Genomic DNA, 17,373 nt, shown 5'->3' with positions numbered 1-17,373 from the left:
AGGACTGCTCAGACAGGTAAAACCCTGTATAATACCGCTTTTCTCTGTGACCAGGAAGTGTATCAGAAAACTAGGATGAATTTGCAGGTGGTTTAGGAAAGCGTAAGAGGTGTGTAAAAGTGAGTGTAAAAGTTATCTGCTGTTGGTGCTGAATGGGTTGCACACTTCTCCCGGACCGTCACTTGACTGTGACCTGGTAGGGAGGACGCACCCAGTCCCACACTAAAGGAGGCAAGTGTGAATGGTACATGAATAACCATTGAAGTAATATAATACTAGAAGAACTGTCAGGATAAATTAAAAATACATGAACATTATTAAATTAAATGGTAATAAATATCATGACGATAAATACAGGCTGCAAATATGAGTAAAACAGCAGTATAAATTCTGGGCGCCAGGCGTTCCCCTATGTAAGAAATGTTGACACTAATAGAAATGTTTAGAAATGGGGAAAACGCAGCAGGAAAATGGGCACTAAATGGTCAGAGGAGGGAACATTTGATGTCTCAGTATGTGAGGAAATGGAAACTCTAATAAAAACACATAAAACAAGTGACCCAGGAAAGAAAAGGATCAATAAAAGACGAGGTGTTAAACATGTTCAAAGCAGAAGGATTGTTGAAAAGTACAAAGAAAACTGGAGGAATGTTGAAGAAAGAATGAAAAGTCAGACAGGAAGAAGGTGGAATGGTTGGCAGAACCTCCACCCTGCACCAGTGGGTAAAACCTCCACCATGCACCAGTGGGTAAAACCAGTAGGTAAAACCTCCACCATACACCAGTGGGTAAAACCAGTAGGTAAAACCTTCACCATACACCAGTGGGTAAAACCAGTAGGTAAAACCTCCACCATACACCAGTGGGTAAAACCAGTAGGTAAAACCTTCACCATACACCAGTGGGTAAAACCAGTAGGTAAAACCTCCACCATACACCAGTGGGTAAAACCTCCACCATGCACCAGTAGGTAAAACCCCACCATGCACCAGTGGGTAAAACCAGTAGGTAAAACCTTCACCATACACCAGTGGGTAAAACCTCCAGTAGGTAAAACCTCCACCATACACCAGTGGGTAAAACCTCCACCATACACCAGTGGGTAAAACCAGTAGGTAAAACCTCCACCATGCACCAGTAGGTAAAACCAGTAGGTAAAACCTCCACCATGCACCAGTGGGTAAAACCTCCACCATACACCAGTAGGTAAAACCTCCACCATGCACCAGTGGGTAAAACCTCCACCATGCACCAGTGGGTAAAACCTCCACCATACACCAGTAGGTAAAACCTCCACCATGCACCAGTGGGTAAAACCTCCACCATGCACCAGTGGGTAAAACCTCCACCATGCACCAGTGGGTAAAACCTCCACCATACACCAGTAGGTAAAACCTCCACCATGCACCAGTGGGTAAAACCTCCACCATGCACCAGTGGGTAAAACCTCCACCATGCACCAGTGGGTAAAACCTCCACCATGCACCAGTGGGTAAAACCTCCACCATACACCAGTGGGTAAAACCTCCACCATGCACCAGTGGGTAAAACCCCCACCATGCACCAGTAGGTCAAACCCCCACCATGGTGTCCAGAGTGGTGGAAATAAAGAGAAACAAAGGTGGAAGATGAGAAGGAGACTCCCTCTGTGGCCTCTCAGGTAAAAGAAAAGGACCTGGAAAGGACAGGGAGACCAAGCAATGTGCAGGAAGGAACCCAGAAAAGTTGAACAGTTATGAAAGATTATGTGGAATCAGGAAGACAAGTGTGAATGATTTGGTGTAATGGGTTATTAGTAATAGTGATATTTAAGGTGCAATACTGGAATAAGACATTAAGTCATCCATATTCTCCAGTAATACATTTATAGTTTAGGTTCTAATAAAAGGTATTAAGTGTTGTGACCAATGAATTATTATCCGGGGAAGTGGGTAGCGCTGCCTTGGAAAATAGTTAATAGAAGGTGTGTATTATTTAAAGAAGGGAAAGGTTTGGGAACAATAACGACCCCATTTCTCCCTGTCAGATGGAGGATTTTAATAAAGCCATGGAGTCGCTGAAAGAAGCACCAGATCTTTCTACCGATTCTTCTGGAATTTGGGGAATTAGATGAAGTCAGCTATAGATGTACTCAGCTACAAAAAGACTGGGTATGTGAGGACATTGATATAATGAATAGATGAAAACTGAGGAGGAGTACTAGGAAGGATCGGAGGACCAATGTGCAGCGTGGTAAGTGTTCATGATACTTTTAATAGAACACAGAGAAATACCAAAATAACAACGTGAAAGCACAACAACCAAACAGTTCCGTGTGGAACACACAGACACAGAAAATAATCACCCACTAATCAAGGGTGAAAACAGGCTGCCTGGGACAACGATTGACAGCTGCCTCTGATTGAGAAACATACCAGGCCAAACACAGAAATACCAACTCATCGAAAAACAAACACAGACAACCCACTCAACTCAAACTCTGGCCATACTAAAACAAACACAGACAACCCACCCAACTCAAACTCTGGTCATACTAAAACAAACACAGACAACCCACCCAACTCAAACGCCCTGGTCATACTAAAACAAACACAGACAACCCACCCAACTCACGCTCTGGCCATACTAAAACAAAGACATAACAAAAGAACTAAGGTCAGAACGTGACAACGACAATTGTGGGGGTTGTGGATAAAATAGAGCAAGATGTTTTGAGAGTGGAATTTAACTAACTATAGTCACTAACTATAGTTTCAATGGCCAAGGTAAACCAAGAACTGTAGGGAAAAACATCACAGCGTAGGGAGACAGAGTCCTGTTTTAGGGGGGCGGGGCTGTTGGTCATTGGAGAAGGGAGAGTAAAGACATCACAGCGTAGGGAGACAGAGTCCTGTTTTAGGGGCGGGGCTGTTGGTCATTGGAGAAGGGAGAGTAAAGACATCACAGCGTAGGGAGACAGAGTCCTGTTTTAGGGGCGGGGCTGTTGGTCAAAAGTAAAGACTGGAGAAGGGAGAGTAAAGACATCACAGCGTAGGGAGACAGAGTCCTGTTTTAGGGGCGGGGCTGTTGGTCATTGGAGAAGGGAGAGTAAAGACATCACAGCGTAGGGAGACAGAGTCCTGTTTTAGGGGCGGGGCTGTTGGTCATTGGAGAAGGGAGAGTAAAGACATCACACGTGGGTTGGTCATTGGAGAAGACTGTTGGTCAGAGTCTGTTTTAGATGCGGGGCTGCATTGGAGAAGGGAGAGTAAAGTGGGACTGAAACCTGCTGCATTCGAAGGAAATGACATTCCATACATTCTATACATTCTATACATTTGATACATTTTACTCTGATATAGATTTACATTTGATGTGGTTTTACTCTGATATATTTTACATTCATGTGGGTTTATTCTTCTATACATTCTATACATTTGATTGGGTTTTATTCTGATATTGATTTCAAATGTTAGAAAGGGAGGAAATGTCACATATCGGTGTATCGCCTCGCATCGATAGTGGTTATAAAGGTTACAGATTCTATCTGAAGGATGGTTATGAGATCAGTTCTTGAACATTGTAGTAGGGCCAGGGATCACAGGAAAACGTATTTTGGGATGAAAATCTGGTGAAATGCCACGTTGGTGGATTCTAACAACACATTTAATGATGGCCAAACACTCCTTGTTAACTCAGAAAGCATTGATTTTTTTTTGACCTCATTAGATGTTGTATGTGGTTTTATCTGATTATTTTACTCTGATATAGATTTACATTTAATTTGATGTGGTTTTACTCTGATATAGATTTACATTTGATGTGGTTTTACTCTGATATAGATTTACATTTGATGTGGTTTTACTCTGATATGCTAGATTTACATTTGAAAAATGGGTTTTTATTCTGATTGATTGGTTCTAGAGACTGTAGGAAAGAGGTGGAGGGGTAAAAGAGGAATTTCAAAGGGGTTATTAAAGGTCCTAGAATGAAGTGGACAGGATAAAAGGGGGTTTCAGTTATCTTCATTGAACATTGTGGTCCCCAGAGACTAGGTATCGGGGGAGAGCAGGATAAAACGGGGGTTTCATTATCATCTAATTGGAAGGTCCCCAAGACTGTGGTGTACAATTATCAGGATAAAAGGGGGTTTCATTATCTCTCATTTAATGAAGGTCCCCAAGACTGTGGATGTCAATTATCAGCAGGATAAAAGGGGTTTCATTATCTCTCATTGGAAGGTCCCCAGAGACTGTGGTGTCGGGGAGAGCAGGATAAAAGGGGGTTTCATTATCTCTCATTGGAAGGTCCCCAGAGACTGTGGTGTCGGGGAGAGCAGGATAAAAGGGGGTTTCATTATCTCTCATTGGAAGGTCCCCAGAGACTGTGGTATCGGGGAGAGCAGGATAAAAGGGGGTTTCATTATCTCTCATTGGAAGGTCCCCAGAGACTGTGGTGTCGGGGAGAGCAGGATAAAAGGGGGTTTCATTATCTCTCATTGGAAGGTCCCCAGAGACTGTGGTGTCGGGAGAGCAGGATAAAAGGGGGTTTCATTATCTCTCATTGGAAGGTCCCCAGAGACTGTGGTGTCGGGGAGAGCAGGATAAAAGGGGGTTTCATTATCTCTCATTGGAAGGTCCCCAGAGACTGTGGTGTCGGGAGAGCAGGATAAAAGGGGGTTTCATTATCTCTCATTGGAAGGTCCCCAGAGACTGTGGTGTCGGGGAGAGCAGGATAAAAGGGGGTTTCATTATCTCTCATTGGAAGGTCCCCAGAGACTGTGGTGTCGGGGAGAGCAGGATAAAAGTATCTGGATTAGGCCATATACAGACTTCCAGATAAGTGAGGCCTTGTTCAGGTGTGTTTTTGACCTACGGTTCACCAGCACACACACACAATTTACTGGTTACGAATATGCATTAGTGGGGTTGATAGTGTGGGAATTATTTTGGATGGTGTCTTTTCAATTCAGTTGTAAATTGGGTTTGCAGAAGGATGGAAATGTTTGGAAGGTTTTGAAATGGTTTGTGAAGGACAGGGAAAGAAAAGGGAGAGGAAATATTTAATGGTGTCAAATGCCCTGTATCCTGACTTTCTGGTGAGACCAGAACAATCTCACTAGAAGTGATAGAAACAGGTAGGATTTAAAGATAAAATGAATGAGAAACACCAGTTTCTACTCTATTTAATGCAATCGCTTTGTCACGTTTCTTTTTAATGTTACAGAAATCTGAGACAGCGCTCAGACGTAAGCAATATTTCTCCGCTATGTTGGAGTCGACAGAAACACAAAATTACAACATAAAAATTCCCTTACCTTTGATGGTCTTCGATCAGAATGTAGTAGGAGTCATACTTACCCAAAACAGCGTTTTGTTTCAAGTCGTGTGTCTTTGTGTTAGCAAATGCGACAAGTTCCAGCTGAAATACATCCAAAATTACTTCTGGTCTCGAGGGGTTGCGCATCAAAATTCAAAATTACATATTATATGTCGACTAAACTGGTCAAACTAAGTGCAGAATCAAGCTTTAGGATGCTATTAACATACAAAACAATTCTCTCCTCGCTAGCGTCCCACCTTGCCAAAAATAAATGCAAATGCGCTACGCCAAATGCTAATAGCACTCGTTAAAACTCAAACTTTCATTGAAATACACATGCAGGGTACTCAATTCAAGCGACACTCGTTGTGAATCGAGCCAACAAGTCAGATTTTTAAAATGCTTTTCGGGAAAGCATGAGAAGCTATTATCTGATAGCATGCAACACCCTGAAATACCTGAAGGGGACGTAAAACAAAATAATTAGCGTAGCCGGCGCTACACAAAACGCAGAAATAAAATATAAAACATTCATTACCTTTGACAAGCTTCTTTGTTGGCACTCCTATATGTCCCATAAACATCACAATTGGGTCTTTTTTTCGATTAAATCGGTCCTTGTATACCCAAAATGTCCATTTATGAAGACTGTGTGATCCAGGAAAAAACACATTTTCTAAACGCATCGTTATTTTTTAAATTAAAAAAAAGTTGCCTACAAACTTTGACAAAACACTTCAAACTACTTTTGTAATCCAACTTTAGGTATGAGTAAACGTTAATACGCGATCGAATTCATCACGGGGCGATCTGTATTCAATAGCATTAAGTCTTCAGACGATGGTCGATATTCTCTCTACCAAAACTTCCTTTGTGATGCAGTGATGACAGGAAGTGCCTCTTCTTCGTTGAACCAAGGAATAACATCACACCAATTGCCAAGACTGGAGACATCGTGTGGAAGCTGTAGGAATTGTCAACTGGGAGCTATCTATTTCCCTATGTTGCCATAGACAATACAGGCAACTGGCGCATTGATATTTTTTTTTCTTTTGGGTTTTCAGTTTTCCCCGAGACACACGTTCTGTTATACTCACAGCCGTGGTTTAACCAGTTTTAGAAACTTCAGAGTGTTTTCTATCCACATATACTAATCATATGCATATACTATATTCCTGGCATGAGTAGCAGGACGTTGAAATGTTGCACGATTTTTTACAAAATGTTGAAAAAGTAGCCCTAGCTCTAACAGGTTTTAACGTACAAAAACAATTCTCAAATCGACCGGACAAACTGTATTCTTCTCGTGCAAGATGGAACAAAGGGCTCTCTGTGCGCAACGCGCGCCTGAAAGTGCATGTATTTTCTCACGACACCCAGTATTTTGCCTGCCAAAGGGTCAAAGCTCGCAGGATTTGCACAATTGAACGCTCTACTGATAGAAGACATCTCGCGGAAGACATAGAAACTGATCCCAGATCCATAGCTGGTTGGGAAGTGTGGGAGCGATGACGTCAAAGTTGGCCCAACTTTCCTGATGAGAAAAATAGTTTGGGAGATTGGCTGCCCTGTGAGTCCTGCTATACTTACAGACATAATTCAAACGGTTGTAGAAGCTTTAGAATGTTTTCTATTCAATAATTATTATTATATGCATATATCAGCAATTTTGGACAGACTTTTTTCCAGTTTACTATGGGCACGCAATTCATCCAAAGGGGGCAGTATTGTCCCGAGACTTAACAGGTTTTAACCATTGCTTTATGAGATAAGTTGATTGGTTATTGAAATTAGTTTCTTTTTGATTTAACATGTTTTTGAATCATGTTGGAGACTGGAGCACACTGCAGTCCCTTTCAGGTCCATAGGGTTTTACTGCCCCCTGCTGGAGACTGGAGCACACTGCAGTCCCTTTCAGGTCCATAGGGTTTTACTGCCCCTGTTGGAGACTGGAGCACACTGCAGTCCCTTTCAGGACCATAGGAGTTTACTGCCCCCTGCTGGAGACTGGAGCACACTGCAGTCCCTTTCAGGTCCATAGGGGTTTACTGCCCCCTGCTGGAGACTGGAGCACACTTCAGTCCCTTTCAGGTCCATTGGGTTTTACCGCCCCCTGCTGGAGACTGGAGCACACTGCAGTCCCTGGCTTTCTTTGTGCAGCTTGAGGATGAGGTCCTCATCACCTTTTGTGACGGATCCAACAAATATCCCCAGGTGAAGGCAGGGTCCCATCTCATCCAACACATCATTGACTCTTTTAGGAGGGAGCATTACCCATGTTAAACTATGGAATGAACTGTACATTTTATGGTGAACTTTAATACAGATTTACTTTAATACAATAATTCCTTGAATGTAATTAGTTTGTGTTTTGTAATGATGTTATTGAAACAGAATAAGTCAGTAATGAGGGAATAAATAAGTCCAGTACAACCATTACCTCTCTCCTCTTTCACATCCCTCTATCATCACTCCATGGGGGAGTACAACCATTACCTCTCTCCTCTTTCACATCCCTCTATCATCACTCCATGGGGGAGTCCAACCATTACCTCTCTCCTCTTTCACATCCCTCTATCATCACTCCATGGGGGAGTACAACCATTACCTCTCTCCTCTTTCACATCCCTCTATCATCACTCCATGGGAGAGTCCAACCATTACCTCTCTCCTCTTTCACATCCCTCTATCATCACTCCATGGGGGGAGTACAACCATTACCTCTCTCCTCTTTCACATCCCTCTATCATCACTCCATGGGGGAGTACAACCATTACCTCTCTCCTCTTTCACATCCCTCTATCATCACTCCATGGGGGAGTACAACCATTACCTCTCTCCTGGACACCACCTAGTATCATACTGCTGTAACAACACAGCACCTAAACCTGCTTTAGAGGCATCTGGACACCACCTGGTATCATACTGCTGTAACAACACAGCACCTAAACCTGCTTTAGAGGCATCTGGACACCACCTGGTATCATACTGCTGTAACAACACAGCACCTAAACCTGCTTTAGAGGCATCTGGACACCACCTGGTATCATACTGCTGTAACAACACAGCACCTAAACCTGCTTTAGAGGCATCTGGACACCACCTGGTATCATACTGCTGTAACAACACAGCACCTAAACCTGCATTAGAGGCATCTGGACACCACCTGGTATCATACTGCTGTAACAACACAGCACCTAAACCTGCTTTAGAGGCATCTGGACACCACCTGGTATCATACTGCTGTAACAACACAGCACCTAAACCTGCATTAGAGGCATCTGGACACCACCTGGTATCATACTGCTGTAACAACACAGCACCTAAACCTGCTTTAGAGGCATCTGGACACCACCTGGTATCATACTGCTGTAACAACACAGCACCTAAACCTGCTTTAGAGGCAACTGGACACCACCTGGTATCATACTGCTGTGACAACACAGCACCTAAAACCTGCTTTGGAGGCATCTGGGCACCACCTGGTATCATACTGCTGTAACAACACAGCACCTAAACCTGCATTAGAGGCATCTGGACACCACCTGGTATCATACTGCTGTAACAACACAGCACCTAAACCTGCTTTAGAGGCATCTGGACACCACCTGGTATCATACTGCTGTAACACAGCACCTAAACCTGCTTTAGAGGCATCTGGACACCACCTGGTATCATACTGCTGTAACAACACAGCACCTAAACCTGCATTAGAGGCATCTGGACACCACCTGGTATCATACTGCTGTAACAACACAGCACCTAAACCTGCTTTAGAGGCATCTGGACACCACCTGGTATCATACTGCTGTAACAACACAGCACCTAAACCTGCATTAGAGGCATCTGGACACCACCTGGTATCATACTGCTGTAACAACACAGCACCTAAACCTGCTTTAGAGGCATCTGGACACCACCTGGTATCATACTGCTGTAACAACACAGCACCTGCTTTAGAGGCATCTGGACACCACCTGGTATCATACTGCTGTAACAACACAGCACCTAAACCTGCATTAGAGGCATCTGGACACCACCTGGTATCATACTGCTGTAACAACACAGCACCTAAACCTGCTTTAGAGGCATCTGGACACCACCTGGTATCATACTGTTGTAACAACACAGCACCTAAACCTGCTTTAGAGGCAACTGGACACCACCTGGTATCATACTGCTGTGACAACACAGCACCTAAACCTGCTTTGGAGGCATCTGGGCACCACCTGGTATCATACTGCTGTAACAACACAGCACCTAAACCTGCATTAGAGGCATCTGGACACCACCTGGTATCATACTGCTGTAACAACACAGCACCTAAACCTGCTTTAGAGGCATCTGGACACCACCTGGTATCATACTGCTGTAACACAGCACCTAAACCTGCTTTAGAGGCATCTGGACACCACCTGGTATCATACTGCTGTAACAACACAGCACCTAAACCTGCATTAGAGGCATCTGGACACCACCTGGTATCATACTGCTGTAACAACACAGCACCTAAACCTGCTTTAGAGGCATCTGGACACCACCTGGTATCATACTGCTGTAACAACACAGCACCTAAACCTGCATTAGAGGCATCTGGACACCACCTGGTATCATACTGCTGTAACAACACAGCACCTAAACCTGCTTTAGAGGCATCTGGACACCACCTGGTATCATACTGCTGTAACAACACAGCACCTAAACCTGCTTTAGAGGCAACTGGACACCACCTGGTATCATACTGCTGTGACAACACAGCACCTAAACCTGCTTTGGAGGCATCTGGGCACCACCTGGTATCATACTGCTGTAACAACACAGCACCTAAACCTGCATTAGAGGCATCTGGACACCACCTGGTATCATACTGCTGTAACAACACAGCACCTAAACCTGCTTTAGAGGCATCTGGACACCTCCTGGTATCATACTGCTGTAACACAGCACCTAAACCTGCTTTAGAGGCATCTGGACACCACCTGGTATCATACTGCTGTAACAACACAGCACCTAAACCTGCATTAGAGGCATCTGGACACCACCTGGTATCATACTGCTGTAACAACACAGCACCTAAACCTGCTTTAGAGGCATCTGGACACCACCTGGTATCATACTGCTGTAACAACACAGCACCTAAACCTGCATTAGAGGCATCTGGACACCACCTGGTATCATACTGCTGTAACAACACAGCACCTAAACCTGCTTTAGAGGCATCTGGACACCACCTGGTATCATACTGCTGTAACAACACAGCACCTAAACCTGCTTTAGAGGCATCTGGACACCACCTGGTATCATACTGCTGTAACAACACAGCACCTAAACCTGCATTAGAGGCATCTGGACACCACCTGGTATCATACTGCTGTAACAACACAGCACCTAAACCTGCATTAGAGGCATCTGCTGAGATGTTGGTGTTGAGCATCACAGAACCTCAGTACTGGATCATACATGATCAATGCCTTGAGCCGCTCCAACTCTTTCTGCTGATTACTGTTCCAACACCAGTCTGTAGTTTTACACAGTACACTTCTCATCTGACTCGTGGGAGTTGACAGACAAGTTAAACATTTGCCCACATAGTTAACCATATCTAAGAACCTTTGTACACCCTCTTGATTGGTAGGCGGTGGCGTGTTCTTGATGGGCGTCACTTTGCTCTGGTCTATCTGAACACCTTCACATGTTAGTTTATCACCCAAGAAGGTGATTTGTGTCTTTCTGAATTGCCATTTGTCTGTGTTTCTCTTTAGTCCGTTATCTCTGGTTAGATCAAGTGCTGTTTTCAACCTGGTGTTGTGTTCTTCCGCAGTCTGTCTCCATGTTGACACATCATCAATGGACACTGTGGTGCCTGGCTCACTCTCAGATATCTGGTGGACTGTCCTATGAAAGACTTGTGGTGCTGAAGTGAGACCAAACGGGAGCCTTTTCAATGAGAACCTACCAGAAGGAGTATTGAAAGTAGAAAGCCTTGTCCTCTCCTTGTCTGGACTGATCTGCCGAAACCCTGATGAGGCGTCGAGCTTTGAGTAGTATTTCTCCCCGTTATGTCCCTGAATATCTCCCCTCTGGTCGGCAGCAGGTTCCCTTTTTACATGCTTGTTTATCTCTGTTGGATCCAGACACAGTCTGAGAGTCGTCTTCTCCACTATTACTAGTGAGTGGACCCATTCAGTAGGCTCTGATACTTTGTCTAGGATATCTAAGGCCCGAGCCTCAGTATCTCTGCTGTTAGCTGGTCTCAGTGATAATGAGACCTTTCTAGGTTCATGGATCACTGGTCTACAGTATCTCTGCTGTTAACTGGTCTCAGTGATAATGAGACCTTTCTAGGTTCATGGATCACTGGTCTACAGTATCTCTGCTGTTAACTGGTCTCAGTGATAATGAGACCTTTCTAGGTTCATGGATCACTGGTCTACAGTATCTCTGCTGTTAACTGGTCTCAGTGATAATGAGACCTTTCTAGGTTCATGGATCACTGGTCTACAGTATCTCTGCTGTTAACTGGTCTCAGTGATAGTGAGACCTTTCTAGGTTCATGGATCACTGGTCTACAGTATCTCTGCTGTTAACTGGTCTCAGTGATAATGAGACCTTTCTAGGTTCATGGATCACTGGTCTACAGTATCTCTGCTGTTAACTGGTCTCAGTGATAATGAGACCTTTCTAGGTTCATGGATCACTGGTCTACAGTATCTCTGCTGTTAACTGGTCTCTGTGATAATGAGACCTTTCTAGGTTCATGGATCACTGGTCTACAGTATCTCTGCTGTTAGCTGGTCTCAGTGATAATGAGACCTTTCTAGGTTCATGGATCACTGGTCTACAGTATCTCTGCTGTTAGCTGGTCTCAGTGATAATGAGACCTTTCTAGGTTCATGGATCACTGGTCTACAGTATCTCTGCTGTTAGCTGGTCTCAGTGATAATGAGACCTTTCTAGGTTCATGGATCACTGGTCTACAGTATCTCTGCTGTTAGCTGGTCTCAGTGATAATGAGACCTTTCTAGGTTCATGGATCACTGGTCTACAGTATCTCTGCTGTTAACTGGTCTCAGTGATAATGAGACCTTTCTAGGTTCATGGATCACTGGTCTACAGTATCTCTGCTGTTAACTGGTCTCAGTGATAATGAGACCTTTCTTCATGGATCACTGGTCTCATGGATCACTGGGTCTACAGTATCTCTGCTTTTAACTGGTCTCAGTGATAATGAGACCTTTCTAGGTTCATGGATCACTGGTCTACAGTATCTCTGCTTTTAACTGGTCTCAGTGATAGTGAGACCTTTCTAGGTTCATGGATCACTGGTCTATCTGGCTGTTCTAACTCCATGTTGTACCTGAATAGTATACAGTATATAGTGATGTACCTGAATAGTATATAGTGATGTACCTGAATAGTATACAGTATATATATCATTCCTGTCCCTCACCATTTCCTCCTGTCCTCTCCTGCTGGTCAGTGTATCATTCCTGTCCCTCACCATTTCCTCCACTGTCCTCTCCTGCTGGTCAGTGTATCATTCCTGTCCCTCACCATTTCCTCCACTGTCCTCTCCTGCTGGTCAGTGTATCATTCCTGTCCCTCACCATTTCCTCCACTGTCCTCTCCTGCTGGTCAGTGTATCATTCCTGTCCCTCACCATTTCCTCCACTGTCCTCTCCTGCTGGTCAGTGTATCATTCCTGTCCCTCACCATTTCCTCCACTGTCCTCTCCTGCTGGTCAGTGTATCATTCCTGTCCCTCACCATTTCCTCCACTGTCCTCTCCTGCTGGTCAGTGTATCATTCCTGTCCCTCACCATTTCCTCCACTGTCCTCTCCTGCTGGTCAGTCAGCACGCGACCACCACCATGGGGTCTTCTGTCTATTCTGAGGGTAGAACAGAGTTTACTGTCAGTAGATCCTACTGGAACAATCCTGGAACATGTTGACATGCATTACAATATGTCATTTCCTGTAAATGTAAAGGTGAAGCATAGTGCACATCCTGCTGACTCACCGCTTTTCTTAGTGAAATGTTCTCATGATGGAATTTGCCAGTTGATCTTTTCAGATTGGGGTGAACTAATGTGTCGTCCTCTGTCATGGTCAGACCTCTGTTGACCACATGATCAACGACGATGGACCGGACTTCATTAGATACAACAGTTCCCTGCCGCCTGCCTCCATCTCTCTGATGTCCACCTCTCTGAGGGCTCCTTAGAGAGGGCTTCATGTTTTGAAGCACGAGTTGTTAAGCTGGTCTATCAATACAGGTACTGTATGTAGAACCATAGTAAAGACCAGTATGGACTATCAATACAGGTACTGTATGTAGAACCATAGTAAAGACCAGTATGGACTATCAATACAGGTACTGTATGTAGAACCATAGTAAAGACCAGTATGGACTATCAATACAGGTACTGTATGTAGAACCATAGTAAAGACCAGTATGGACTATCAATACAGATACTGTATGTAGAACCATAGTAAAGACCAGTATGGACTATCAATACAGGTACTGTATGTAGAACCATAGTAAAGACCAGTATGGACTATCAATACAGGTACTGTATGTAGAACCATAGTAAAGACCAGTATGGACTATCAATACAGGTACTGTATGTAGAACCATAGTAAAGACCAGTATGGACTATCAATACAGATACTGTATGTAGAACCATAGTAAAGACCAGTATGGACTATCAATACAGGTACTGTATGTAGAACCATAGTAAAGACCAGTATGGACTATCAATACAAAGTGTCCATTTAGAATGAGGCCCAGTTCAATGAGAGGAAGTCTTAACAGAACTGGGGGATGACAGACAGGAAGTGGGGGGTGGAGATCTAATATATTTTTGTGCCAAACACTAAAGCATGATATTGTAATAAATCTACACCCTATTCCCTACGTAGAACACTACTTTAGACCTGGTCAGAAGCACCGTAGTGCACTACGTAGGGAATAGGGAACCATTTGGAACAGAGACAGTAATTCCCCTGAACATCTTCCTCTTCCTCATCTGGTTTCTTGAACAGCCCTTCACTCCTCCCCTCTTCCTCCCCTCCTCCCTCTTCATTCTATTCTATCAGCCACACCACTAGCTCACCTCCACACAATACATTTACAAGTTAAAGACACACCTTGGAATAAATAACAAAGGAAAACTATTACTAGATGAAGTTGAGTGTTTTTTATTATTTCCCATCACCATAAATCATATTTAATCACTGAACAGTAGCAGACCTAACTTCATCTGTTCCTGACTCTGGATAGTGGATTAAAAAGACCATCAATCTCCAATGATATTAAAGTACTATTCTGAACATTACTGATATACTGAGTGGCAAGTCAAGATATCTGCTGGTTTTATTGTTTGGTCAACAGCACCACCTGCTGGACAGGTTTAATGTTGCTGGACTGAGCAGTATGGGAGGATGAAAGATGACACATTTAGGGCCGGTTTCCTGGACATCTACATTGAACATACTGTTTAGTCCAGGACTAGGATTCATCTGTGTCTGGGAAACCAGACCATATAGTTTAGTAGAAAGGAAGTGATACCAGCTTGTAGTGGGCTGACTAGTCCTGAATTGTCCTTTAGTTCCTGGACCATTTTCCATGCAGCTCCAGGTGACAGAGAACACATCAATTAGGACCGAGCCAACAAGCTGATCAATGATACTGAGGAGAATTACATAGAGACAGAGAACCAACTGAGAAAACATATCAATGGTTCTGAATTACAACCAATATACATCAACACCAGACATCATGATTCATGGAAATGTACAATATTAAAACATTGGATTGAATTTTAATTAGTAACAAATAAGTTTACAGTTTAACCAGCTCAGCAGAACCATTATAATTATAATAGAGACAATTGAGACCAAACCCAGGATAGAGGGGCTGAGTGAATGTGGTCTGGACTCTGTGGAGGAGGGTCATTGTGTCAGAGACACTGTAGAAGGACAGAGTACCTGCCTTGTGATCCAGGTACACTCCTACTCTGGAAGACTGAGGGCCTGATACTTTAGTCTCAACATTATTGTCTCTCAAACAATAACCACCACCATAGTACTCTAAACTCCAGGACTTGTTATTGAGTCCAAATGCACCATCATCCTCTGTTCTGCTGATGTCTTTATATGAGACTGCTGTATAAACACCACCAGTCCACTCCACCTCCCAGTAACAGCGTCCAGACAGACCCTCTCTACACAGAACCTGACACCAGTTGGTGAATCTGTCTGGATGGTCAGGATATGGTTGGACTTGGCCTGTACAGGTCACCTTTCTGTTCCCTTCAGACAGAGAGAGGAGTGTGTGTGCTGTGTTTGGGTCCAGTGTGAGCTGACAGGAATCTGGGAGAAGAGCAGAGACCAATGAGGGGAGTCAGAACAATAAGTTAAGTCAGATACTGTATCTCCCCTGTCTTTGATTAGAGCACAGCAGAGATCAAATCAGAGAAATATGAGGAGTCAGATAGAGACCCAGTCTTTGATTAGATCTACTATTGCTATATATTTCTAGAGGGATTGTTAGGAGTGTCAGTAAAAAGAGACTGTTAGTTACTTCACAATAAAGAGACTCACATTGTAACAACTGTTCTCTGGTCTTGGGCTCTGGAGGCAGTACAACATCCACTATATTCACTACAGACACACAAACACATTGACAGAGAGAGGGAATGTTATCATCAGACCATATTCCACATGTATATGACTAGTAGGGAACTTTCAATGGTCTAAAGTTGATGTTCTTATTGTTTTCAACACACCTGTAGTGGAGATCTTGGTCCATTCTCCTTTAAGGAAGTCTTCTAGTTTCTCTCTCAGTTCAGACACAGTCTGACTCACATCTCCAAAGTACTGAAGAGGACGGACAACGATGCTGGGTAAGTCTGAAGATACACTGATACTGGAGAGAGACTGATACCTCTGGAGAGAGAGAGAGAGAGAGAGACTGATACCTCTGGAGAGAGAGAGAGACTGATACCTCTGGAGAGAGAGAGAGAGAGAGACTGATACCTCTGGAGAGAGAGAGAGAGAGAGAGAGACTGATACCTCTGGAGAGAGAGAGACTGATACCTCTGGAGAGAGAGAGAGAGAGAGAGAGAGAGAGACTGATACCTCTGGAGAGAGAGAGAGACTGATACCTCTGGAGAGAGAGAGAGAAAGAGACTGATACCTCTGGAGAGAGAGAGAGAGACTGATACCTCTGGAGAGAGAGAGAGAGAGATACTGATACCTCTGGAGAGAGAGAGAGAGAGAGAGAGAGAGAAAAGAGACTGATACCTCTGGAGAGAGAGAGAGACTGATACCTCTGGAGAGAGAGAGAGAGAGAGAGAGAGAGAGAGAGAGAGAGAGAGACTGATACCTCTGGAGAGAGAGAGAGACTGATACCTCTGGAGAGAGAGAGAGAGAGAGAAAGAGGGGACGGACAAAGAGAGAGAGAGGGACGGACAAAGAGAGAGAGGGACGGACAGAGAGAGAGAGAGAGAGAGAGAGACGGGCAGAGAGAGAGAGAGAGAGAGAGACGGACAAAGAGAGAGGGACGGACAGAGAGAGAGAGGGGGACGGACAGAGGGATTGAGGGGGACGGACAGAGAGAGAGAGGGGGGAGGGACGGACAGAGAGAGAGAGGGGGACGGACAGAGAGAGAGAGGGGGACGGACAGAGAGAGAGAGGGGGACGGACAGAGAGAGAGAGGGGGACGGACAGAGAGAGAGAGGGGGACGGACAGAGAGAGAGAGAGGGGACGGACAGAGAGAGAGAGAGGGACGGACAGAGAGAGAGAGGGGGACGGACAGAGAGAGAGAGAGAGAGAGAGAGGGACGGACAGAGAGAGAGAGGGGACGGACAGAGAGAGAGAGAGGGGGACGGACAGAGAGAGAGAGGGGGACGGACAGAGAGAGAGAGGGGACGGACAGAGAGAGAGAGAGAGAGAGAGGGACGGACAGAGAGAGAGAGGGGACGGACAGAGAGAGAGGGAGAGGGGGACGGACAGAGAGAGAGAGAGAGAGGGGGACGGACAGAGAGAGAGAGAGAGGGGGGACGGACA

The 17,373-nt window shown here is 44.5% G+C and overlaps 1 long non-coding RNA gene across 1 annotated transcript; it reads right to left on the bottom strand.

Annotated features, from left to right (window-relative positions):
• Window positions 1–14,485: 14,485 nt before the first annotated feature.
• On the bottom strand, window positions 14,486–16,286 carry LOC135536159 (uncharacterized). The gene is made up of 3 exons (XR_010454950.1): window positions 16,091–16,286; window positions 15,906–15,965; window positions 14,486–15,674 (listed from the first exon to the last, which is right to left on the bottom strand). It is a non-coding gene; the product is annotated as an uncharacterized LOC135536159 (long non-coding RNA).
• Window positions 16,287–17,373: the final 1,087 nt, after the last annotated feature.

This window comes from Oncorhynchus masou, unplaced genomic scaffold (genome assembly GCF_036934945.1).
Source record: "Oncorhynchus masou masou isolate Uvic2021 unplaced genomic scaffold, UVic_Omas_1.1 unplaced_scaffold_564, whole genome shotgun sequence".
NCBI classification, from domain to species: domain Eukaryota; kingdom Metazoa; phylum Chordata; class Actinopteri; order Salmoniformes; family Salmonidae; genus Oncorhynchus; species Oncorhynchus masou.
This window is presented reverse-complemented; position numbering and strand designations above follow the sequence as displayed.